This window comes from Chrysemys picta, chromosome 24, assembly GCF_011386835.1.
Source record: "Chrysemys picta bellii isolate R12L10 chromosome 24, ASM1138683v2, whole genome shotgun sequence".
NCBI classification, from domain to species: Eukaryota; Metazoa; Chordata; order Testudines; family Emydidae; genus Chrysemys; species Chrysemys picta.
In genome coordinates, this window is record NC_088814.1 from 6,769,242 (window position 1) to 6,793,331 (window position 24,090).

At 47.5% G+C, this 24,090-nt stretch overlaps 1 long non-coding RNA gene across 2 annotated transcripts; it reads right to left on the reverse strand.

Moving 5' to 3' along the window:
* Nucleotides 1-9,885: 9,885 nt before the first annotated feature.
* LOC112058842 (uncharacterized) lies at nucleotides 9,886-22,592 on the reverse strand. 2 transcript variants are annotated; one of them, XR_010594699.1, is made up of 5 exons: nucleotides 17,107-22,592; nucleotides 13,854-17,003; nucleotides 12,538-12,624; nucleotides 11,571-11,711; nucleotides 9,886-11,373 (listed from the first exon to the last, which is right to left on the reverse strand). It is a non-coding gene; the product is annotated as an uncharacterized LOC112058842 (long non-coding RNA). The 2 variants fall into 2 exon arrangements; XR_010594698.1 differs by having other exon boundaries at nucleotides 11,571-11,714.
* Nucleotides 22,593-24,090: the final 1,498 nt, after the last annotated feature.

Sequence of the window (24,090 nt, forward strand, 5' to 3'; positions counted from 1 at the left end):
TGATAACTGACAGGAGCCAGCCTTGAGCCAATCCCAGGAGCTTAAGAGTGATAAACAAAGAGATGGAGGCCTACTTAGAAATTATGGCCTACTTTTTCAAAAGCAACTAGTGATTTTTTGGGGGGAGGGGACATGGGAGTTGGTGGGGCAGTTTGAGCCACGTTAATTTTCTCCTAATGGATGTTCTTTAATCTAGCAGGAAAGGGCATAATGAGATCCCCTGGCTGGGAACCTGAAGCTTGACAAATTCAAGTTAGAAATAAGGCACACATTTTTAACCGTGAGGGCAAGTAGCCACTGGAACAAGGTGGATATTCCATCACTCGACATCTTTAAATCAGGACAGGGTCTCTTTCTAAAAGACGTGCTCCAGCTCCACTGGAAGTTACGGGCTTGATGCAAAGATCACGGATGTCCTCTGGCCTGTGTCATGCAGGAGATCTGACTAGATGATATAATGGTCCTTGTCTGGCCTTCACATCTAGGCGTCTATGGCCGTCTCTTTCTGAAAATCAGCTCCCTTTAAGGAATCTCAGGTTGTGCACCCAAAATTTGATGGCCCCCAACTGTGCTAGTAGGTCTGCATTTTCAGAAGTGACTAGGAGAATTTAAGAGTAGCTCAGATAAATGTCTATCAGGGATGTTCTAGACAGTATTTGGTCCTGCCATGAGGGCAGGGGACTGGACTCGATGACCTCTCGAGGTCCCTTCCAGTCCTAGAATCTATGACTTTTCCAGGAAGGAGAGAGTGAACAGCTGTGAATCACTGATCCCTTAGATTAAGTAGGAAAATTAGCTAGGGGAGCTTTTGGCTTTGAAGGCCTCTATTGCTCACCAACTTGTCCATCTGTCTCCTAAGCATCCCCACCTGTTGAGCTAATGAGCTAACAACTCCTCCTTGGCACAGGGTACGTCTACACTGTCATTAAAAACCCACGGCTGGCCCGTGCCAACTGACTTGGGCTTGCTAGGCTGGGGCTAGGCTGTGATGTAGCATTCGGGCTTGGGCTGCAGCCCAAGCTCTAGGATCCTGAGAGGTGGGAGGACCCCAGAGCTCCAGCTGAAGCCTGATCCTGAACATCAACAGAGCAATTAAACAGCCCCTTAGCCCGAGTCCAGCAAGCCCAAGTCAGCTGGCAGGGGCCAGCCGCAGGTGTCCAATTGCAGTGTAAGCATACCCATAGACGTTAGAATCCTAGAAGCTCCTTGAATTATAGATATCAGAGATAGGCATCTTCTATCTGAACTTCTTCTCCATTACCAGGTCAATGAAGGATTGCTTCCAACGACCACGGTATGTTCTGCAGCAATTTGTCTCAAGAAATGCCGCTTCTGTTGCTTCCCTTGGGAGACTATTCCTCAGTCTGTGATCTCATTACTAGATAGTTGTTCCCCATCTCCAGTTTATCCTTGCCTTTCATTTCAATCAATCAGTTACCAACTGCAGGGAACAATCCTGCATTCACAAGGAAATGGATTGGATGGTCCAATATTTACAGTGTTGTTGGATGGTTCCCATTTTTATCTTCTGCGATTCATCTCTCTACTAGTAAGACATAGAGCTGCGTGAAGATTTTTGGGCCGAAATGTCTTTTTTTTTTTTTTGACAAAACGATGGAGATTCACCTTGACCAAAACGGTTCATGAGCATGTGTCAATTTCATCTAACGGTTTCAGTCAAAACAGAAAAAAAACAATTGTCTTTTGTCAAGACTGAGAGGGGACATGATAACAGTTTTCATGGACATAAAAGGTTGTTACAAGGAGGAGGGAGAAAATTTGTTTTTCTTAACCTCTGAGGCTAGGACAAGAAGCAATGGGCTTAAATTGCACCAAGGGAGGTTTAGGTTGGACATTAGGAAAAACTTCCTGTCAGGGGGGCACTGGGATAAATTGCCCAGGGAGGTTGTAGAATCTCCATGATTGGAGATTTTTAAGAGCAGGTTAGATAAACACCTGTCAGGGACGGTCTATAATACTTAGTCCTGCCATGAGTGCAGGGGACTGGACTAGCTGAACTCTCAAGGTCCCTTCCAGTTCTATGATTCTATGAAGTGTCAAAGTAAATTGTTTTCCTAGATTCATGACCAGGTTTTGGTGCCATTCACAAAAACCGAGGTGTCAGTGGTGGCAAGACACTCTTAGGCAACCTTCATCAAGTCTTCTGCCCTACCGCTGTACCCACCAAAGGGCCAGATCCTCAGATGGTGTAGATTAGCCTTACTCCAGTGGCTGCTACCAGGCACGGACCACGGGGGGCAAAGTTCAGCAGCCCCAAGGTGGTTCTGTTTCCAAGCAGAATGAGTAATTCCACCCTTCGAAGAACACAAACAAATATAAAAGCCTGTAGGACATATAGGCAAGAGGCAGCTAATTGCGGTTAAACATGGGCAATCTGAGTGGCTTATAACTCTGAAATGTCTTTGCCTCTTAAGCCCAGGCTCGTTTCTCCGGTGTCTCACACCCCACCCAGTCCCCTTCATTTGCAGCAGGAAGGTTTAAAAGTCAAGTCAGCCAAAAAGGGAGACAAAGGAAGGGCTTCCCTGGAAGCCCTTGAACCAACAGTTCTGAAACTGAGCACCTCTACTGCCCAGGCAACACCTACCAGAGAGGGCAGAGGCTGGGTGAGAGTCACTCATCAACCATAGAGGTCTTAAAGCCATATCCACCCACAGACAGCAGAGCTGGGAAGTGGACGAGGGGTGGGAAATGTGCTTTCAACATACCCATCGCAGCTGTTCCACTTCCTGGACCTGACCGGACTTCTCAGCGAAAGGCAAAACAAAGCAGTAAGCGTGAAGGTGGAAGTGCAGGTGTCAGGGGAATGATTTATGCCATCAGATTTACCGCACGTCGGAGGGGATAAACTAGCCCCGACCTTGGGTGGCGAGTGGAGTTTTGGGGAGGGAAGGCGCAAGGGGCTCCTTGCTTAATGGCAAGAGTAACATTTGTCGAGCTAACCTTCGTGTGAACTGCCTGGAATTAAAATGTTTCCTTTTGGAGGAGCTGTTCAGATTTGCACAACTTCCCAGCATTCAGGAGCTCGAGGGGGAAATATTTACTGACAGGTTTGCCTGTGTGCTCTCTCGGCACCTGGTATTCATGCAAGGGAGCTGAAACAATTTGTATAGTGGCGGTGCACTGACCCAAACTGTAAACCCTGTATCTGATGAAACCCACTTCAAACTAGGGGATGCGGCAGCCCGCTGCTTCCACCACCCATGTTCTCATGTTTATTTATACAGTCGTACTCTAGCTTCTGGGAACACAAACAAGCAGCAATTCCGATCCTTTGCCTCCCCTCCCTGGGGCTGTGATGCATCCACCCCACTAGCATTCTAGGGCTTGGACGTGCAAAGGGCCATTCGTATCTGCTTGTGCGAGGGTGACCAGATGTCCCTATTTTATAGGGACAGTCCCGATATTTGGGGCTTTTTCTTCTATGGGCCCCTATTACCCTCCCACCCCCTGTCCCGATTTTTCACCCTTGCTGTCTGGTCACCCTAGCTTGTGCCAGAACGTGAGTGTCCATGCGCCGCACTGGATACACCTATGAGCGTGTCAAGATCCCATATCAAAGAGGGAACATGTCTAATGGTTAAAAGACAGGTCTGGGAGCCAGGCTGTGTTCCCAGCATTCCCACTTGCCCCGTGACATTGGACGAGTCGCTTAACTTGCTGTGCCTGATTTTCACGATCTGCACAGGCCTAGAGGACAACAGCTACTGTTTTAAGGCTTCATTAGCATTTGTAAAGCACGTTGGAGACCACTGGCTAGAAGGGGCTATAGTATAGGTGTGAAATACGGCACTGTTGTACATCTGCTTCCCAGCAACTCCTGGCCTGGGTGAAGGTTAGTTGGGTGTGTAGCTACGCTCTTGCCAGGGACTCGGCATTTTAATGCATATTTCTTCCAGCTATGCCTGAGGATACACGTCACCTGAGGCACATTTCTATGCCTTTTTCATGCCCTTAAAAGCCAGCATTTCCCAAGCTGCGGTTTTTTCACCGATTCGTGAGCTAAAGTGCCACCGTAGATGGTGCATGGCTCAGCAGACGTGTGTCTGTCAAAACGTGCATAGCTAAACTTGTCTAGCTGGGCTCTGCCTGGGGGGGGGGGGGGGGGGGGAAGAAAGGAGGGCTGCCCGGGTCTCAGATAGAGAGTTCTCAGCTGACTCAGATGCTCTGCGCCTGTCACTAAGGGAATTAACTCACATGGAGCCATGACTTAGGGACTTGCTTTTATGGAAAATACCATGCAAACCTCATAAGTTGCTCCTAACATTCTGGCAAGCAGCACCCTCCTGGAGCATAGGCGCCGATTCCATGGGTGCTCCGGGGCTGGAGCACCCACAGAAAAAAAAATAGCGGGTGCTCAGCACCCACCAATCAGCTCCTTGCCTCTGCTCCCAGTGCCTCCCACCCGCCAGTGATCAGCTGTTCAACAGCATGCAGGAGGTGCTGGGAGGAAGGGTGGGGCATGCCCGGGAGACAGGGTGGGGTGGGGGTGGAGCAGGGATGGGAAGAGGCGGGGCGAGATGGAGTAGGGGTGGGAAGAGGTGGTGTGGTGACTTGTGGGAAGGAGTGGAGTTGGGGTGGGGCCTGTGGAGCATCCCCCCGGCAACTCAAATGATGGCGCCTATGTATGGGAGATAGGTAGCCCCCTTTCATTGTGAGGCCAGGAGGAACAGAGAGAGCTTCCTGCTAAGAGGCAGGGGTAAAGTTATCAGAAGTGCCTTAGTGACAGATCAAAGTTATTTAGGTGCCTAATTCCCGATGATCGGGGCCTTTGATGCCTAAGTCCTATTTGCAGAAGTGATTTAGCCAGTTGGGAGTCTAAGGCCAATTGACTTTCAATGAGATGTAGGCTCCTGAGTGGCTAGGTCGCTTCAGAAAGTGGGACTTAGACACTTCTGAAAATTTCATCCCTACGCTCGTGCACAGGGCGTGGAGCGGGACTGGGAGTGAGAAGGCCTGGCTGCTTTTCCCGGCTCTGCACCGACGTGCTGGGCGACCTCAAGCAAGTCACTTCCCCTCTCTCTGCCGCTGTTCCCCCTCCCTCCCTTTGGCTCTCACCTTCCTGGGGGAGCGCCTCTTGCTTCATGTTTTGTATAGCACCCATGCCGTGGCCACCCCACCCATCTTGATTACGGCTTATAGGCGTTACTGTTACCTAAATAATAGGGCAGGACGGCGAACGAGGACAACGCCAGGCAGCAAGATTGCTGAATGACGCACATGCCAAGCAATTAATCTCCGTTAAACAAGCATGCGTCCAGTTGTTTGCTAGGCACCAAGCACCTGCCTCCCTCTCTCCTGGCCACAACAACAAAGCCCTCGGCAAACCTGCCAGTAACGCCAACAGAAAAATCCATCCCGCTCCCTCAAAGGTGTGAATTCGAGACACCTGGCCAACACAGCCCTTTCTATGGGCAACGTGATCTCCAGAACGGAAAACGGCTCTGACCCAAAGTCCACAGAGATCCAAGCCCAGTGCTCAGCCAGGGCCAAGCTGCCCCCATGTTGGACACAGACCAGCCTGCTGATGGGGTGTGAGCGCTGGAAAGGCCATGCTAGCCTGCAGCAGGCTGGCCCCACTTCTTCCATGGGCCTCTGCTCTACCAGCCTTCTGCCTGCATTCACTGGCCCTTCGCCATGCTCCTTGGGAAAGCCACGCCTGCAGCCCACAGTCCTCTGATCTGTTTCGTTCTGAAGCTTTTCTTTTCTCTCCTCTTCTCTCTTTTTCTTTTTTATTGTTTTGGGCATCACATGAAACAAAACATCCCCCCGCATCATCAGCTTCATGGGCAGGAGGTGAACCCCCCCGCTTCGGGGAGGCTAGCCCGCCGGCCCCACCCCTTCTGCCTGAGGCCTCCCCCCTGCCCACCAGAGCCTCCCCCCACAGCTGGAGGGGCCCCAGCCTGCCCACCCCAGCTGTGCCAGCCGGCCCCTCCAGCACTGCCCTGGGCTGCCCCAGGCCGCCACCGGCTTCAGGGTAGAGGGGAAGGGAGGGACGGGCCTCTGGATGGAACATGGGTGGTGTCATGGCCTGCCCTGGCCTTTGATACCCCCCACCCACAATCATCTTATAGGACCCAGCGAGGTGGCATGGGGCTGAAACTGAGCAGGGGGAAATCAAAGGTGAATATCAGAACAAAGATCCCAGTGAGGTCTTCTAGACCGTGGAACAGGCAGTTGTCCAAGGAAAGGATGGTGAAGCTCCATCATTATTTATTACTTGTATTACCATAGCAACTAAGAACCCTCGGTATGGACCAGGTCCCTGCACTGGGTGAGGTGCTGCCCGAACAGAGAACCAAAAGATGGCTCCTGCCCCAGACCTCTTACAATCCAAGTATAAGACAAGAGACAACAGAGGGATCTGGAGATCGCTTAGTTCATTTGCAGTTATACACCCTAAGATGAAGCCCAAGACTTGAATATCCTCAGGATATACACCGATCACCGGAGGGGTTGGACAGAAATCTGCTAGGCACTGCACAACTGGACTGTTACATCATGGGTTGGTTCGGGTGTTTCAGCTCCTCTGAAGCATTGTGTACTGACTACAGTCAGGGGAAAAGATCAATGATGTGGGGGCCAGTATAGCCATTTGGGGGAAGAGATGATCTCTTTTGGTGTTTGCACAGCACCCATCACAATGGGCCCTTCTTCCCATCTGGGGCCTTGGGATGCTAATAAAATATAAAGATTTAATAATAATAATAGCAAGAGGCGTGGTTCCAGACTAGATAGACCAATAGGGCAAATCCTAGGGTCTTATATTAAATATCGTACTGGGTAAAGCCCTGGTTGAGGGATTGAATACGTCTCTCTGAGTAGGTGATACTGTCTGCTCTAGGAGACAGACAAATGCATTAGATGGGCCGTTGTCTGATCTGGTATCTCCTATGAGCCCAAACCCTTGAAAACACAGTAGAGGGAACAGTCTTGCCTTAGTCCCTGGTAGGATTCCCCCCTCCCCCACAAGTGCTATCACAGGGTTTATCTACACAGCACTTTGATTGACAGTGCACTAGCTGCCGTGCAGATCCTGCTACCGCACACTAAAAGTCCAGTCACGTGCGTTGGAAAAAAACAGTAGGTAAAGGGCTTTTCTGGACGTGCCGCCCCCCGCAGTCCTTTAGCGCCCCGTGAGGTTCCCAGTGCAGCGTGCCGTGGAGATGGCAGCTCCGGCATGTGGCGTGCGCAGCGTCCATCCATTTCACCTTGGCTCCCTTCAAAGACAAGTAGCTTCCCAGGTTTGAAACAAAATGCAGATCCCCGCAGCCCCTTTTACGAGCAAGATAGAGGCAGCTGGCTGCCAATACAGTGAGTTTACAGCGACATGATTCACTCCCCCGGCCTACCAGATCAAGGGAAAACGGGGTCATTAAACCTATTAATGGCCCTACTTCAATTTGGGTCCCATCCCCCCCAGTCACCTGAGCTAAAGCAGACAGGAGAAAGGGAGCCAGTCTCCGTTTTCACTCTGGCCTCCGTAAATGGATTGGGTGCCTTCAGAGTCCGGGCGTTTATTAGGATATAAAAGCCTTTAGAAGGGAATGGTTTTCCTGCCTCTGAAGGAGTGGCGGGGAGGAGAACAGAAAGGAACGTGTCCTGGATAACATCCCGGCTCTGAATGGAACAGCTGCTAACGTTCCAGCCTGCGACTGAACATCTAACGGCTGCTCCAGGAAAGTAATTCTCCACTCGAGATCTGGAGCCTGGTGTCAAGTGGAGGTGAAGTAAGCACTTCACAGGGAAAAGTACAGGGATTCGACAGGTTTTCCTGTAAATAGTTTGTGAGCCTGCTCGCTGCTCACGCTGGGTATGTCTATACTGCCTAGTAACCCCATGTGCAGATGGCTTGCGTGAGCGAGACGTGATTTTAGGCCTGCATATTACAGACAGCCTCGTCTCAAAATGTGTCCTAGAATCTCAGGGTTGGAAGGGACATCAGGAGGTCATCTAGTCCAACCCCCTGCTCAAAGCAGGACCAATCCCCAACTAAATCATCCCAGACAGGGCTTTGTCAAGCCTGACCTTAAAAACCTCTAAGGATGGAGATTCCATCACCTCCCTAGGTAACCCATTCCAGTGCTTCACCATCCTCCTAGTGAAAAAGTTTTTCCTAATATCCAACCTAAACCTCCCCCACTGCAACTTGAGACCATTACTCCTTGTTCTGTCATCTGGTACCACTGAGAACAGTCTAGATCCATCCTCTTTGGAACCCCCCTTCAGGTAGTTGAAAGCAGCTATCAAATCCCCCCTCACTCTTCTCTTCTGCAGACTAAACAATCCCAGTTCCCTCAGCCTCTCCTCATAAGTCATGTACTCCAGCCCCTTAATCATTTTTGTGGCCCTCTGCTGGACTCTTTCCAATTTTTCCACATCCTTCTTGTAGTGTGGGGCCCAAAACTGGATACAGTCCTCCAGATGAGGCCTCACCAATGTCGAATAGAGGGGAATGATCACGTCCCTCGATCTGCTGGCAATGCCCCTACTTATATAGCCCAAAATGCCGCTAGCCTTCTTGGTGACAAGGGTACGCTATCGACTCGTATCCAACTTCTTGTCCACTGTAACCCCCAGGTCCTTTTCTGCAGAACTGCTGCCTAGCCGCTCGGTCCCTAGTCTGTAGCAGTGTCGTCTCAACAGGGAGTAAAGGGGAATCTGCTTTCCAGGAAGCTGTCAGTCCTCTAGATTCAACGTTTCCCAGCAGCGAGAAGAAAGTAGGCCAGGGGTCGGCAGCCTTTCAGAAGTGCTGTGCCGAGTCTTCATTTATTCACTCTAATTTAAGGTTTCACGTGCCCGTCACACATTTTAACTTTTTTTAGAAGGTCTCTTTCTAAAAGTCTATAATATAGAACTAAACTATTGTTGTATGTAAAGTAAAGAAGGTTTTTAAAACGTTTAAGAAGCTTCATTGAAAATTAAATTCAAATGCAGAGCCCCCCGGACCCGTGGCCAGGACCCGGGCAGCGTGAGTGCCACTGAAAATCCGCTCGCGGGCCGCCTTCGGCACGCGTGCCATAGGTTGCCTACCCCTGGACTAGGCCATGAGGAAACTGGAATTGCAGGAGGCATAATGGGGCTTGCTCCATGAACAGCTCTGTTGCTAGAAAGAGAATGGAAAGCACTTGGAAGTTAAGTCAGGGTCCGGGATAGCCGTACTGCTGGAGAACCCGGATGATACCAACATAAGAACGGCCAGACTGGGTCAGACCAATTGTCCATCGAGCCCAGCATCCTGGCTTCCGACAGTGGCCAATGCCAGGTGGTTCAGAAGGAATGAACAGAACGGGTCATCATCAAGTGAGCCATCTCCGGTTGCCCATTGCCAGCTTCTGGCAAACAGAAGCTAGGGCCACCTCGGAGCCTCAATGCCACAGAAAAATTCAATCTGGAATTCTGCAAACTAGGCATGCCAAAGGATTCCATGAGCACGAAGTGTTCTAGCATCCCCGTGTGCAGAAACAAGGGATGGGACAATACAGGCAGCACTATTATCGCGACCCTGTCTACAAAATCCCCCCAAACAGCTCAAGCCACAGGAGAAATTGCTTACTAGGGTCAGAAGTTATTGTTCTTCCCTGGCCTGAACCTTGTCTCATGGTACATCAAAAATAATCACCAAGATCTAATCCAATGCAGTGCAGTGTGCTTTGGGAGGCTGGGAGTTCAGAAGGTAATCTGTAAAACCAAGTTCTAATGTGTGGGTGTCTCCACTTTCACTGTCTGTTCATTTTCTTCCCAGCACTTCTAACCACCCAGCCATGCAACCTCACCAACCCTAACTCCCTTAACACCACTACCCCTCAACACCCATCTTCCCCTCTCCCGCCATCACTAGCACCAGATCCGAGCAAGAAGCCTACCTGGATTTATTATTATTATTTATTTGTATTGCCGTAGCGTGTAGGAGCTCCAGTCACAGACCAGGACCCCAGTGTGCTAGGTGCTGTACAAACACAGAACAAAAACCACGTCGGCCCCAAAGAGCTTAAACTCTAAGTAGGACAAGAGATAACAGGTGGATGCAGAGAGAGAGAGAGAGAGAGAGAGAAGCACAAGGAAATAGTAGCAATACCTAGCTCTTAGATAGAACATTAGAACGGCCATACTGTGTCAGACCAAAGCTCCATATAGCCCAGTGTCCTGTCTTCCAACAGTGGCCAGTGCCAGATGCTTTAGAGGGAGTGAACAGAACAGGTAATCATCAAGTGATCTATCTCCTGTTACCCATTCCCAGCTTACAGAGGCTGGGGACACCATCCCCTGCCCATCCTGGCTACTGGCCATTGATGGACCTATTCTCCAGGACCTTCATCTAGTTCTTTTTTGAAACTTGGCCTTCACAACATCCTCTGGCAAGGAGTTCCACAGGTTGACTGTGCGTTGTGTGAAGAAATACTTCCTTTGGTTTGTTTTAAACCTGCTGCTTATTAATTTCATTGGGTGACACCTAGTTCTTGCGTTATGAGAAGGAGTAAATAACACTTCCTTATTTACTTTCTCCACACCCGTAGATCTCAAAGCACTTTACAAAGGAGAGCAGAATCATTACCTGATTTTAAAGATGAGGAAACTGAGGACCAGGGAGGTGAAGTGACTTTCCTAAAGTCAGAGCTAGGATTAGAACGCAGGTTCAGTTCAGAGCCTCAGTTCAGTTTTATCCATGAGTAAACTGACACCATGTAGTCAATCCTGTGGCTTATTCACTTCCACTGACTTGCAGGGTCAAATGAAGATGGACATTAACAGAGAGCAGAAAAAGCAAACAGAGGAGGGATTACCTGTGTGCAACACCTAGTACGTGAGGCTGGGGCCTCTAACTCCTACTGGAATGCAAATATAATCACAAATAAACAGATTTGCTCATGGATTGAACAGCATAGGAATGAAGACGCATAGGATGCACCGGACTGGGCAAACTAATTCTCAGAGGCAGCACTCCGAGATCCAGGGATAAAAGGGGATTTGTAAGAGCTGTGCAGGGGTGGGTGAAAATTTTCAGCTGGAACGTCTTTGGATGGGAAATTGGGTTTTTGACTAAATGGAAGTCTCTACAGAAAAAAATGTGGATTTATTTATTTGGTTGGTTGGGAAAATGAACACAAAACCCCATTTCTCGCCCTCATTTTTTTTTTTTTTAGCAGTTTTCAGCCACATTCTCTTTTGCGGTTTTTGATGTTTCAACAAAAAGTCTAAATTTTCCTGTCGTGGGGGTGCGGGAGGGACACCCATTTCTGACCCACTCTCGCACGAAGTATTATTATTATATGGCTCCCGGTCCAGCGCTTATCTTCATTTTGCAGCCAGCTCAGGGAGGGATGGGACCACCAAGGACTGACATGGCAGCTGAGACTGAAAAGAGACAGAGAGAAAGGCAGGGATTGATGGGGAGACAAAGAAAGGAGATTAATGAAAGGGAGGCAGCAAAAACCCACCCTTTCTCCGCTTATCTAATGGCTGAGAGTGTGAAGCCGACTTTCTTGAGGCCACCTTCTGGCTAAGAGAAACAAAGACACACTAATGTGTTTGTTCAGAAAACAATCCCCCACCTGGACCAGCTCAACCAGGAGGCTGGAGATGCAGAATCTAGCCCTCCATGGATCAGCACGTCCGCGCTGTTTAATTCAGACAGATGGTCAGTTTCCGCTGCGCTTCACTGACAACAGTGGCACTCCCTGGGCTGACGGGACCTGCTAGGTATGGGGAAGAGAGAGCTGTAAACAAATATTGACAGCTTAGCTTCAGCTGTCAGCCCCAGGGGAAAGGGAAGGAGCAGAGAGGGGAGGAGTGGGTATTTCTCACTGCAGCCTCCGGCTAGGGCAAGGCTATACCATCTCAGCTGCGGTTTGACCTGCCTCAACATGGTGCTGAGTACCACACAGAGCCATCATTTGCAGGGCAGAGGATTGCTACACTCAGGGGGGAGGGGTAGCTCAGTGGTTTGCGCATTGGCCTGCTAAACCCAGGGTTGTGAGTTCAATCCTTGACGGGGCTATTTAGGGATCTGGGGCAAAAATCTGTCTGGGGATTGGTCCTGCTTTGAGCAGGGGGTTGGACTAGATACCTCCTGAGGTCCCTTCCAAGCCTGATATTCTATTATTTCTATGAGAGGACGTCTACACTGCAATTGGAAGTGCAAACTGCAGCTCTTACAGGTGTACCTGCGCTAACTTTGACCTAGCCAACATGGCTAAAAATGGCAGTGAAAACACAGCAGCACGGACCCCAGTACGGGCTAGCAAAGCAAGTACGTTTCCAGGTGGGCTTGTGCAATCCATAGGGAAACCTTCACTGCTGCATCTTTACCGCTATAATTAAGCCAGGCTAGCTAGAGCGGGTGCCTACTTGGAGCTGCAGTCATACCTCTGATTGCAGTCTAGACATACCCTCGATTTTAGGATCACTTCTTCCCACCCCCCTCTGACAGCCCCAGTATTACCAACCCCCACATTCAACTATTTTGAGTCAGGCCCCCCCCAAAAGTCAGGAGATTGGCTTAAAAATCATGAGACTTACCAAAATAATTGTACATTTGGGGTCTTTTGTTTGACTTCTGGTTTCCAAACCTCTCGGGTGCACTTGACCGCACGTTCGGGCCTCTCTCTGCAACCAGGAGAATTCAATACTTTTTTTAACGAAAGCTGAGATTCTAACAGTCACTTGACTCCAGCAGCTGGAGCTTTAAAGAGAACATTACCTGGCGTGAGATCTGCAATAAACCCCAAGCCTCGCCTTATTTTATGCAATTCAACTAGTTTTGGCTGATGCTGCTTGACCTTATTTAGCAACTAATATGTAACTAGGATGAAATTAAGAAGGGGGGATAAAGAATGAATATTAGGGAAAGTATTCTCCCTAATAATGAGTGCGAGGAGGGTGTGGAACAGTCTCCTAAGGGAAGTGGCAGAAGCCCAGCATGCGAGAGACATAAAACCAGACCAGACTACTCACTTGAAAAAAATAACATACCTGCACTGGCCCTCTGGGAACTGGGCTGAATGGAATCTTATTGGTCTTCTCCATCTCTAGCTAGTAAGATTCTGCAATCCCAGTACAATGAAAGAGACCGATACATGAGCTGGTTGCATCAGAGAAAACGTATTGGACCTTTACTCCCCATACTAGAACTGGTTTGATGTTCAGGTTCAGAAGTGTTTAGTTAGCTTCCTCACACGCCTACTTACATTTCAAGACGCCCTGAGAAAGGCTGTCCTCCTGAAACCTCCATCCTGACACCGCAGTATGCAGAGATTCATCCAAACTTCTGGGGCCCAAATAAGCCTTCAACTCTTTGAGGTTCACTGCTAGGCGTTTTTCCTTTCATAAGAACATAGGACTGGCAAGGACCTCCTGAGTCAGAGTGTCCAGTCCCTTGCTATCGAAGGCATCCACATCATATAAACCCATTCATAAATTTAGCCAGCTCCATCGTAAAACCAGGTAGGTTTCTTGCCCCTTCTATTCCTATTGGGAGGCTGTTCCAAAAACCTCCCTCCTCTCATGGTTAGAGACCTTCTTATTCCCAGCCTTTCATTCCAGATCAAATTTATTTATTAGCAGCTATCTGTAGAGATTCCAGCCTCTTACCCTTCCAGACTAAACTGGCACTGATCCCTCTTTGCCCTCCAAGAAACTGACCTTTCTTGTCCAGTTCCAGGAGAACGCAGACAAGCCTTTAATCCTCCCCAACAGAAGTGTCATCCTGTTTGACTGGTAAGTCCAATTTAATTTTTTGCATTAACATCGTTATTACCACAGGAGGTGCATAAGAAATGCTGATATCTGCAAACTTTGCATCTTGGGGCCATTAGATTGCATCAGTGCATGCTTACCTTGCATCTTTGTTAGAGCTGGCTGAAACGTGGGATTTCCGGTTCACGGGAAATTTTGTTATTTCAAAATGTGGTTTTGTTCTGTATTCGCAGGAATGAAAGCTTGTCTCTCTCACCATCAGAAGTTGGTCCAGCAAAAGAGATTACTTCATCCACCTTGTCTCAATAATAAATGTCAATTTCACTGAGCAGCTGCTGGACTCCTAGCTGGCCCCCGAGTCCCACACCCATGGACTGTGGGAGCTCATCCCAGGACTTCCACACTTCCTACTCCATGGCAGAGAGCCTGGAAACTGGAAGAGGAAGCTCCCCCAGCAGCCCACCCGGTGAGTTGGCAGGAAACCACGCAAATTTCCCATGGAACCCTGCCTTTGATTTGCTGAAACTCCATTGAATCCAAGATGGTTCCAAGAAACCCTGGGGGTTCTATGAATTGGCATTTTCAAACTAAACGGTTTCATCCGAACATTTCTGATCAGCGCTAATCGTTACGGAGACGTGACTATGGTAGATTGCTAATAAAACATGAACCCTTTCCTCTCTAGTTTGGTGGTTCAAATCTGGCCTCCTAACCAAAAGTTATTACCCCTCATGAAGTCAGCTGGTGAGTTGCTGTCCAATTCCTAATGAATGCACATCCACATCACATGAACTCCCATCACAAATGGCACTATCTCCACAGAGAGACCAAGGATTGACCGAGTAAGATCAAAATTCCCTCTCCTACAGATTTATTGTTCGTGCCATCAATGTACACACGCTGCTTTACAAGAGAGACAGACAGACATGAGGCCCTGCATGGAGGAATTTACAAATAAATGATCAAACAAACCTGCCCTGGAAATTCTGCAGTCTAGAGATGAGATTAAGAGTGGGATAAAGGGGCTAGCAGAGGCAGACGGCTCAAGTGATGACGTTTGGGAGCACATAAAAAAAAAAACAGGGCTGAGAGAGAAAACTCTTGAGAAAATAAAGCATAATAATGTGTTTCCCCCACACACACACACTGAACACAAAGAGGGAAAAGATACCCAAACACTTCCTAATAAATGGGGGAGGGTAGCATTTCCATGGGAAGCCAGAGGTTTGAAAGGAAATAAACATGCTTGAGATTGTATTGCAAACCTAGCCTGCCCAGCGAAAGGACAGAAGGGCGCATGTCCCAAACTCAGCAGCCTTCTCTCCAAACCTGATATTTTCACAAAAGCCCCTTTGGCACTGATTTGGTTTTCCCATAATTATTTTTTTTCCCAGAGTCTAGTTGCTTTCTGTGTTATTTTTATGAAATGATACTCAGCCTCGGCAGAGGAAGGGAGGTGAAATTAGAGACATCATTCCCTCAGTATGGAGGTGAAATGTAAGTCCCTTCAGATCAGAGCTGGGAAGCCTCCAGGCATGGAGATGGGGGGGGAGGAGGGGCTTTTCCTAGAGTCCTTGCTCCTGATGAAAGAGAAGTCAGATCCACAACCACCTTGGAGCAGAAGCAAGAAGTCTCTTCTCTCTAGAGTTTTCTTGGACCAAGATTATCAAACAAGCCAATTTGGGGAGGAACTCCCGGGGAGAAATAATTGAAACATTCTCCAGCATAGCAAATCATTCTCTTGACTAGATTAATACCTTAAATTTACCTCCATTCCAAAGCACTTTGTCAGTTATGAATCTACCAGAACAAACAATGCAGCTGTCTCTGGAGTGGAACATGGGAACTGTTATAACAGTGCATAACCACCCTACACAACAAATCAGTGCTACATCCCGCTGACGCTGCATGGGGAATTTTGGGGTAGATAGAATGTAGTTACCCATATGGGAATTTTGCCAGGATACCAACATAAACATTCCTTTCCTGTTTAAAAAAAATGCTATGGGACCTTTAGTTGCTACAGGCCATATACAATACCATGTTTCTGAAATAGTTTTTGGCCACCAAACCAAAATCCACCCCCACCACCCAAAAGGGAGGGGCATCCCTGGTGGCATAGCACATTTTCAGTAATTCACCATAAAGAAATCCAGCTACAGGTCACTGATCTTCATCTCCATCAGCAGCAGACAATCCCCCCAGATGTAGCCATACAGCAGCTCCCTGCTGCCCTCTAGAGTCACAAGTCGGGGAGGCCCATCACTGGCTGAAATCCATGGGCTTGATTCTGATGTCACTGCACCTCTGTAAGCCAGGAGTTACTCCACTGAAGTCAATGGAGAATCACACTAGTGTTAAGCCAGCTCTGGCACCAACGAGAGTAACACGGAGTTTACAGGTGGCAAATGGGGCAGTGCCCCATCTTGTTGCATGGTATGTGGGGCAGCATCTGTGTCACGTGACATTTTGCCTCCAGAATTACAAGAGGCCCTAGTGATAGGTCACCTGTATTTTAACAAGGCATTCCCCAGATGTGTCTCTCCTCCTCTCCCTTTACCTTTATGATAACCCCTGGGGTCTGTGTGTGCGCGCCCTGCAAAGACGAGAGAGGATGCAGGAAGGAATCTATTAACTGGTTTTGCCACTTAAAATCCAAACACGCTCTCTTAACCCTAGCCAAGAAGGGAGGCCTAACCACTTGGCAAAGACACTTGATTTAAGTGCCATGTGCTGGAAATGCTTTAACTTCATTCTTCATTCATACATGTTACACACCCACAGAGCACCCCGCTGAAGCTGTGCAATATGAAACAGAGGGTGAAGACCTTGCAGAGGAATCCTGGGATAACCTTCCCAAGGGCATTGCTTTTTCTAAAATCCCTGACACCGGTGCAGGCCAAAAGCAACCAAATTTCTTTTCAGAGATTATTTTTTTAAATGAGCCCTGTGGATACGAATCACACCTAGCTGGGATGATTTAGCTACCCAGAGAAGGGCTGAATGCTGTCAGAGACAGGCCAATCAGCCCCAAACCTCCCTTTAATCTGGTGGTGGAATTTAGACAAGGGATTTATGATAACTCCCTCTATTACATCACTGGAGCCGCTGGTTAGAATGGGAAATCCAAGGCCCACTGCCAGCTGCAAACCACGGGCTTGATTCTGATCCCATTTAGGAAATCCTCAGTGATGTGTAAGAGACAGATTATACATGTAAGTCAATTTGGGGAATAAAGAATGTCGGTCATACTTACAGGATGGAGGATTCTATCCTGGGAAGCAGCGACTCTGAAAAAGATTTGGGAGGAACATGAGCTCCCAGTGCAACGCTGTAGCCAAAAGCAATCCTCGGATGCATAAACAGGGGAATCTCAAGTAGGGGTTATTTTACCTCTGTATTTGGCACTGGTGCGACCGTTGATGGAATCCTGTGTCCAGTTCTGGTACCCCCAATTTAGGAAGGATGTTGGCAAATTGGAGAGGGTTCAGAGAAGAGCCATGAGAAGGATTAGAAAACATGCCTTATAGTGAGAGCCTCAAGGAACTCAATCCATTTAGCTTAAAGAGAAAGTTAGTGGGGTGACTTGATTACAATCGATAAGTACCTACGTGAGGAACACATATTTGAAAATGGATTCTTCAGTCTAGCAGAGAAAAGTGTAACATGAACCAGGGGCTGAAAGTTGAAGCTAGACAAAAACAGATTGGAAATAAGGGGTAATTTTTTCCACAGTGAGAGTAATTAACCATAGGAACAATTTATCAAAGGTCCTGGTGGATTTCTCTATCACTGGAAATTTTCAAATGGAGATTGGATGTTTTTTCTAAAGGATCTGCTCTAGGAATGATTTTGGGGAAGTTCTGTGACCTGTGTTATACAGGAGGTCAGACTAGATGATCACAATGGTCCCTTCTGGCATTGGAATGTACAAACCTATACATACATACTTACATGTGCGCACACACACACACACACACACACACTCACAGACATGTGCACATTAGACAATGCAGCTAAGGAAACACACTCAGGTTTTATATCCAATATAGAATATAGTGTGGTGAGTGGACTGGATCTCTGGAACCCTTTTATTCCTGATTTTGCCACTGACCTCCTGGATAACCTGGAGCAAGTCAGCTCACCTCTGTGTCCCCATTGCTGGGGATAATGACGCTTACCTGCTTTGTAAAGTGCTTTGATCTTTACTGATGAAAAGCACAAAGAGAGGTAGGTGTTATTAACCAGGCTGCATTCCATCAGCTTTCATGTATTTCTTATACTACTGACTGTTTTTGTCTTAATCATGCATTCATTATTCCATCCATCACCTTTAGGAGAGTGGCAATAATTATCCCCATTGTACTCAGGTGGTTAAGGGTCTTGCCCAAGGCCAAACAGGAGGCTGGTGTTACTTCTGGGAAGTTCTAGCACGCAGCCCTCTGTTGTGACCCCTAGACTGGGCTTCCTGCTCTGAGGAGGATTAGAAAGCACATTCACAAAGTCATAGAAATGAGAGCTAGGGCTGACCGATTTCTCATCTCCTCCACCCCAACGGCTAGTGCAGGATTCTTCTCTACAATATGTAGTGCACATTCTTGTTTAGTCTTAAATTTTCAAAACCTTCGGGGGTTGCCACCACTGGCCGGGTGACTAGTCTAAAGTCTAAGAGCTCTTGCTGGCAGGAATTTCTTCCCTCCCCACAACATTCAGCACAATACCCTCCTCTTTTCTTCCCAATTGGCATTACGCCGCACTAGCCTCGTTCAGGGGCAGTGCGGACCAGTGGACAGAGCACCGGACCAGCACTCAGGAGAACTGGGTTCTAGTTTCATCTCTGTTACTGGCCTGCTGGATGACCTTGGGCAACTCTTCTTGTCCCCATGCCTTGGCTTCCCCATGTGTAAAATGGGAACAACCATACTGACCTGCTCGGGAAAGCACTTTGAAATCAACAGAGGAAAAAAGTGCTATGTAGGAGCTAGGTGATGTTATTGTACTCCTTTGAACCCCCCCCCCCCCCCTCAATAATTCCTCGCCCTCCTCAGCATGTAGATGCTCAGATGTTTGAAGGCTTAGATTCCCACCCCAGGAATCCCTTGGCCAAGCTAGACATATTTTGCTCTTTTAACCTTCGCATAAAGGAGCCCTTCCAACCTCATGACCATTCTGTTGCCTCTCGCTGAATTCCTCGATCTTGTCTTTATGCCTCTGGTAGTGAGGTTCCCTGGACTGAAGACAATACTTCAGATGGAGTTGCACTAGCAGTGCATATATAGAAGGGGACGACTTGTAATGACACGCCTCGGCATCAGCAGCCCAAAGCCACACGGGCCTTTTCCACTGCACAATGTATAGGAATTGGGTAGTTTGCCTTTAAATATCCCTCTACTTGGCTTCCCTGACTTCTACTGCAGAAGCCACCAGAACCTAGCAGAGCAGTAGTGTGTATACGTAGGTAGGCCTTGCAAGTTTGTATATAGTTAATAAACACACAGTTATTTGGATCCCAACTGTGTCCACATGGTTTCCTCATATTAATGTTGTGCTGAGAGAAAAGACAATACAATACACTACCCCGGTTGATTGCTAAGTCACGTCTAATTTGCTCTCCACTATTTCTCCAAGGACATTTTCAGCATCACAGCTTTCCAAGCTCCTTCCACCCATTGCAAGCCCCCACTCCAGTCGCCCATAGCGCTTACAGGCGAGTCTCATCTTACGCGCATTTAACATGCGCAAATTCAGCTTTGCGCGGTCGGCAAAATAAAAAAAAATAAAAGGAGAAAACTAATTTAAATACTGTACCTGTAGTGCGGGCGATACCGCCCGCCATTACACTCAATGTAATTTTGAGTCTACGCGATTTTCGCTTTACGCACTGACAGCGGAACGTAACCCCAGCGTAAGATGAGACTCGCCTGTACATACATTTTGGTTCGGTCAAGTTTTTCCCAAGTAAAAGAGATCCACTAGAGGGCAGCATAAACCCAGAAAGGGACCCTATAGCTGGACAATTCTGCAATGATCAACACATTGAAAAATAATCCATTGCAACTGACATCCCTCCGTCATCCAGTTACCACTGTTACCTTTGTCAAACACTTCATTAGCCATTATCTCTTCGTTACCCAGGAACTTGCTCTGTTGCCCTCATCCCTCAAGACCCATTCTTATTACACCCCACAGGAAAGGGCCTCCAACCACAAGCCAGGCTTTGCAAGAGCAGAGACGTTATTTCGAGCAGAGAATAGGAATGATTGGAGTTTTTCAGCAAGCCAACCACTCTCCTATGGGCCAGACTTCCGCGAATGCTGGCCTAAACAACATCAGAATGTCCCACTAGAAAGATTCAGTCACTTGGTAAAACCAGACTGACCAAAATGCTAGAAACACGGCATAGGGAGAAATCCTGCACTGGCCCCAGGGACATGGACTGGATGATTATGATTTGCATGACAGTAGCACCTACAGTCCCTTTGTGCTAGGGACTGTACAAACACCTAGTAAGAGATGGCCCCTGCCCCGAAGAGCTGACTGTTGAAATAGACAAGACAGAGAGGGGAAAACAGAAGTACAGAGTAGGGAAGTGACTTCCCCACAGTCACACAGGTCAGTGGTAAAGCTGAGAATGAAACCTAAGTCTCAAAAATCCCAGGCCAGCACCCCTCCCACTGGACAGGCTACCTCTCCTAAGAGTGCTTTTCCATCTCCAACTTCTACATGTCTGTCCATTTTTAAAATGTCCCCTGTCAGGAGGATCAAGGCCCCATGGTGTTAAATGGATTCAGCAGGAAAAAGGAAGGAGTATGTTTTTCTAGACAAGGAAGGAGTGTTTGCCACCAGAACTGTCCACACTACAGGAATCCAGCAGGACTAATTCCAGAAAGCCTCTGGGCCACCCACCAGGTGGCTCTGCAGATCTGGATTAGACAAACTGGTCTCAAGCCTTGCTCAACCAGCGCTTTCTGAAAAGCTAAAGGCCTCCACGCTGCAACTCTGCAAACACAACGGGTGAAATGATTCGTGATGTAACATTGCACCAGCTCTTCCTGCGTACCAGGGGACACTCTCAAAGTCCTCCACCTCCCCTCTCCACAGAACCCCACCAAGGAAAGAGCAGCAATTCTCCATGTGAATCATAGTGGTTAGAGACATGCAAGCCATGAGGACAGGGACGAGGACAGGATCATTGTCCAATGAGGTTTTAAATGTCACACTTCCACCATTTCGCTTGGATGAGTATTCAACCGTTTAATTTTTGCTAGGAAAATTTTCCCCAGGATTCATCCTTGGTTGGGTCCCATTGTCCTGGTTATATCTGCTAGGATCATACAAAACAGTTCCTCTCTCCCCTTTCAGTTTAGAGGGTGCTCTCGCCCATCTCCTTCCTCCAAAAGAAAATCTCAACGCTGTCTGTAAACTCAGCACCAAAACCATAACACGGGGTATTAAGCTTCCATGACAAGTTGTCACCATAACTAAACATCAATGACAGGATGACTCAATCCCCAGACATCAAGGTGAGATTAAAATGTCCCTTATTTATTCACCTTCATTTAAGGTTTAAAAAGCCACCAGGTTATATACCCCCACGTAAGCAGCAGAAAGAGCACCCTGAATGCACGACTAACTCCGCATCTGCTAAAAATTATGCCAGATCTTTGTCCTTTTTGATCTCCCTTGGCCCCAAAGGGCCTGAGACCTACCTTTGGAGAGACCGCCTTTCTGCCTGTGTCGCCTAAGCTGGGGCCCCATTGGTATAAAGATGGGGCTGCTGGCAGGGCATTTTCCGTGAGTACCCCCTGCCTTTGGAATTCGCTTTCCTTGATCCATAGTTTGTTAACCTTCAGGATGTGCTGCAAGGTGGAGGGAGATTAGTGAGGATGCAGAGGGAGCGAGAGGCAACTCTGGTGGGATTGTTGTGGGAGACACTGTGGCTTAGTAGCTAAAGCACTAGACTGGGACTCAGGAGATCTGAGTTTTATTCTTGGCTCTGCCACTGCTCTGCTGCAGTAACCTTGGGCAAGTCATTTCCCCCCTCTCTGTGCCTCAGTTTCCTCATCTGTGAAATGAGCATAATGATGCAAGCTAGATCAACTGATTTAAACCACTGTTCCTTTTTCTCTCTTAGCTGTGGCTGGAAGCAATCGGTGGGGGCTGTTTATTTTACTGGTGAAGTTCTATATTTTTAAAGAGCGTCAGAGCCTGGGGTGGCTGTTTAATTTTGGGATAATATAAATACAAATAAAGTGGCTTTGGGGGAATTAAGTTACGTTTCTTCAGTTCCTTGCCTCTTGTGAATTTCAGACACAGGAGGGAGAGGAGATCAGGCCAGAGCTAAAATTATCAAGCATTGGCCATTTAAATGTTATAGAGAAGGGAGTGGGGAAAATTACTACAAAAAATGGGAAGGGGAGGGGTCAAAGTTATGATTGTGCATTGGGGTAGGTTATTCACTACGCTGATTTCATGTGGTGTTTTCCAAGCCAGTCAGTGATCAGCAGGGCTTACAGCTGAAATTCAAAATAAATAAAGTCTTGTGAACTTCAAAGGTTTCTCCAGTGGCCAGGTCAACTAAACAAAAACACCACAAAGTTAACTACTGTTCTTTCGAGGTCTCTGGACATTGTAAGATATGATAAACTAAGGTCTACTAGAACAGGAGTACTTGTGGCACCTTAGAGACTAACAAATTTTACCTTTAGTCCTTTTGGTATGATGTCCATCTGCTTGCATTTGGAAAGGAAGATGATGTCTGTCTGTATCTGTACGAGTTTTTTCATGAGGTTGATGGATTTCCACTCCATACGGCTAAATGCAGTGCCTTGCATAATGACAGGTTTCAGAGTAGCAGCCGTGTTAGTCTGTATCCGCAAAAAGAACAAGTACTCCTGTTCTTTTTGCGGATACAGACTAACACGGCTGCTACTCTAAGGTCTACTAGCTACATCTTATAGCACTTCATATTTTATGAACAATTGACAAGCTAAACGCCAAGTTGAATTGATGCCTACTTTGGACCTGATCCTATGCACATTGAAGACAATGGCAAAGCTCTTATTGATTTTCAATAGTACAGGACCAGGGCTTTCATGGGCAATATATTCACTAGTGGTAGTATTATGGTAGTGCCTGAAATCAAGGCCTCATTGCACTAGGGGCGCTGTACATACACATAAAAGAGAGACACCCCGTCCTGAGGAGTTTATAAATAGACAAGACACCCAAAGGGTGGCAGGGAAAACAGAGGGGGAAGTGACTCCCTCAAGGTCACACAATAAGACAGTGACACAGCTGGGAACAGATCTCCAGACTCCCAACCCAATGGCCAAGGCACTGGACCGCACTGCTTCTCAAGTCTCTTAGAAGTATACAGGTTCCATTCCTGGACTATTCACCTGGAGATCATCTCTCTGCGTTTATTCCATGCTTATTTTTTCAAATCTCTTCCCTCCCCATCCCACCCCCAACTTTATCCACTCTTGTGCAAGAAATAGTTAGTGACAAGGAACAATTATATTGTTCTGCACTTCCATACACCTAAATCACTTACACCCATATGCAAGGGGAGTGTAAAACACCTCAGAAATCAGAATGAGAGCGTTTTATATCCACACTGTGAGTGACTGCATAAAGCAGTCACGATTCAAGAACCAGTGATTTTAGAGGAAGGTTGTTTTCTTATTATTTAAGCCCTGTTTCTATAGGAATGGACAGAAGGGAAATATAATCTCCCCTGAATGAGTCAAATAGCTTCTAAACAACACAGCTACCCCTCCCAAAGAGAACTGTTTTCCTGCCCTGCAAAAATATGAGATTTCAAATGATTTCCCCCCCCATCCTGAATGGGACAGAAAAACAGAGCTCAACAAATTTTCATGAACCAAAAACCTAAACAAATAACCTGCTTTTTACTGCAATTAGCTTAAACTTCTCAACAAAAAGTCATTAGGAAAATGTCAAAACATTTGGACAACTCTGAGACATTTTTTCCCCAAGCCTAACAGTATCAATGGCTGTGAATCCGCATTGGCAGATGAAACACATTTTGGTTGAAAAATTCCCAGCCAATTCTAACAGTGATCATTGGATTCAGAAAGCAACAGAGGGTCCTGTGGCACCTTAGAGACTAACAGAAGTCAGTCTGGATTCAGAGGTTCATGAATAGGTCCCAGCCAGGTCGTGACTACCCTTCCCTGGCCTTTAGGGTTAGAGGAGCGTCCCAAACTTTGTCTCCTGTTTTGTGGTCCTAGGACTCAAAGGTTGGAAGTCACTGCAGCAGGGCAATGGGAGACCAGTTCCTCCAGGTACTGAGTAAAGATATAATCCTGGCTGTTGGTATTATCCTGGCTTGGAAGATAATCAGTTATCCTG